This window comes from Hyperoodon ampullatus (assembly GCF_949752795.1).
Source record: "Hyperoodon ampullatus genome assembly, chromosome: 8".
Lineage (NCBI taxonomy): Eukaryota > Metazoa > Chordata > Mammalia > Artiodactyla > Ziphiidae > Hyperoodon > Hyperoodon ampullatus.
This window is the reverse complement of record NC_136921.1, coordinates 96,865,811-96,868,455: the sequence shown is the minus strand read 5'-3', so window position 1 is coordinate 96,868,455 and position 2,645 is coordinate 96,865,811. Positions and strand designations below refer to the sequence as shown.

Genomic DNA, 2,645 nt, shown 5'->3' with positions numbered 1-2,645 from the left:
CAGCTTGCGCAGTGAACCTGAGGCTTGTTTTGCTCCGGATGACACCATTGGGTTAGAAAACTATCCTCAAATCTGGATGCAGAAAACACCAAGGAAGTGGACACCAAAATGACCAAAGGAATTCTCCGGAAACAAACATTAGTGGGGACGACCCTCCTCAGGGTACATGAAACCAGCCCTTTGAAGACAGGGCTCCCGCCTCCCTGGGCTGACCTGCATCGCCTGGACGCGTCAAGCTCTCCCACGCCGGGGGCGTCTTCAAAACAAATGGCACCTCCAGGACCAACGTTTGGTTCTTATTCTTCAGACATTCCTTCCATAAAAGCATCACATCCTCCTCCGAAATTGTGGAAGACCCTTCAGGGATGGCGTCCCAAGACAGAACGCAGGGTCCTCAGAAGCCAGAGGAGAAGAAGGGCCCCTCGCAGACGCACCAGGCTGGCCCGTTCCCTGCTCGAGACTTCTGCCCCTGAGAACGCGGCCGCCGGCCCTCGGAAGGCCTCATAAGGAAGAGGCCCATGGCCAAATGGCCGACCATGCCAGGAGTGGCCCATGAAGCTAGAATCTGGCTTCTCTGATGCTGCCACCAGCAAAAGGCTTTCCTCACCTAGGAAACTGGGGGAGAGAACCGGCCTCAAACGGGCACAGAGGAGGCCGGAGGCTGAGGTGGGAAAATGCCCCGGTCCTTACTACCCTCGGGGCATTTTCCTGGGACACGCTGGACGACCCAAACTTTAACCTGTTCCGAGGCCGTGGAGAGGTCCGGCCCCCATATGGCCCCCGAAGGAGCCGCTGGGCCCTGCGGCCGAGCCGCTAAGCGTGGGGCCTGTGGCTGCGGAGGGCTCTCCTCAGCGGACGACGTCTGTGGTGCACACTGTGTGGGAGCCGCGGGCTGAGGGAACGGCGAATTCTTCCGCTCACTGGCTCCCACCAGCAGCCCCGGCAAAAAGCCACTGCCTCGCCCGCTGACACAGCGGCGGCCCGCGCGAGCTGCCTCGGACTGGAGTGAGGAGCACTTCCGAGCCCCGAGGTGGATTATGTGGAGCAGACTGGGACTGTCTCGTTCAAGGAGTCGCCCTTGAGGAAACAGTCCTTATACCACAAGTTTGACCCACTCCTTAAAGACAGCCCTCAGAGACCGACGCCTGTGACCCCTGAGACAGGTAGTGTGGGCGAAGCCGACGCCCCTTCCTCAGGAAGTCCGCCTGAGGCCAAGCTGGTGGAATTTGATTTCTTCCGAGCTCGGGATGCTCCTGTGCCAGGTTGGCCCTGTGTGTCCTCGGGCTGGGGGTACGTGCCCATCGTGGATATGATGCAGCACAGCATGGACTTGGACGCTATGGTGAAGCGACACAAAAGGAGAACCTGTTGCTGAAGAGCAGATGTGAGGGGCTCTCTGAGAAGAAGCTGGAGATGGGGAAGATCATGGACGGGTGTGAGGAGATTGTGTACCAGGCAGTGGAGGCGGCTCAGAAACAGAAGGCACTTACTTACCAAAAGCTGAAATCCAGAAGATTCTGAGAGAAAAAGATCAACTTATCACAGACTGAACTACATGGAAAAATCTCTCTCTTTAACCTTTTCAGGTGGTTTGAGAAACAGAAGGACTTGATCAAAGGCTACCACACATATGAAGAAGCACTGAATAAGTGTGTTGAGGATTACACAGAAAGAATTGGAAAGGAAGGCCAGAGATACCAGGCGCTGGAGGCCCATTCAGGAGAGAAACTCAAGCTCACAAATGAGGAGATTGCCCAGGTCTGGAGTAAGCCCCAAGCAGAGGCCTTGGCCTTCCAAGTGAGCCTGAGGAAAGAGCGTCCACTCACTGGAGAAGAACACTGAGCAGAAGACTAAAGAAAATGATGAACTGACCAGAATCTCTTGTCCACCTCATTTCCAAGATGTAAAAGATCTGATGTGGAAGTTTCTGACCAGTGTCCATCTCTCCCTCCTGTCTTGTCTGTCTGTCTGACTCTGTTACACGATTTCATGTTCTTTCTTCTCTCTTGACCTCAACTTGTTTTTAAATCAGATTGCTTTAAAAAGAAGACTACAGAGGATGGACCTAGAGATTATCATACTAAGTGAAGTAAGCCAGAAAGAGCAAGACAAATATCATATGATATCACTTATGTATGAAATCTAAAAAAATGATACAAATGAACTTATTTACAAAACAGAAATAGACTCACAGACATAGAAAACAAACTTATGGTTACCAAAGGTGAAAGGGGTAGGGGAGGGATAAATTAGGGTTTGGGATTAAAATATACACATACTATATATAAAATAGATAACCAACAAGAACCTACTGTATAATACAGGAAACTATGCTCAATATCTTGTAATAACCTATAATGGAATGTAAAAAAATATATATGTATAACTAACTCACCTTGCTGTACACCTGAAACTAACACAACACTGTAGATCAACTGTATTTCAATTAAAAAATAACTAAAGAAAGTTTCCCTTTAGTTAAAAAAAAAAAAGAATTTAAGTGTACTACCTTTGGAATTACACACTAGGTTTAAATCCTAACTCTGTCATGTACTAGCCGTAGAGCTCAATCTCTCCTACGTCAGTTTTCTTACTGATAAAATGTGTACAATTATTGAAATACTGATGCAAGATTGACAGACAAT

General features: G+C 49.3%; 1 pseudogene across 1 annotated transcript; it reads left to right on the top strand.

Annotated features, from left to right (window-relative positions):
* Nucleotides 1-552: 552 nt before the first annotated feature.
* Nucleotides 553-1,972, top strand: LOC307057534 (transforming acidic coiled-coil-containing protein 3-like; annotated as a pseudogene). The gene is made up of 2 exons: nt 553-666; nt 1,031-1,972. The product of its transcript is annotated as a transforming acidic coiled-coil-containing protein 3-like (transcript).
* The last annotated feature ends 673 nt before the right edge of the window (nt 1,973-2,645 follow it).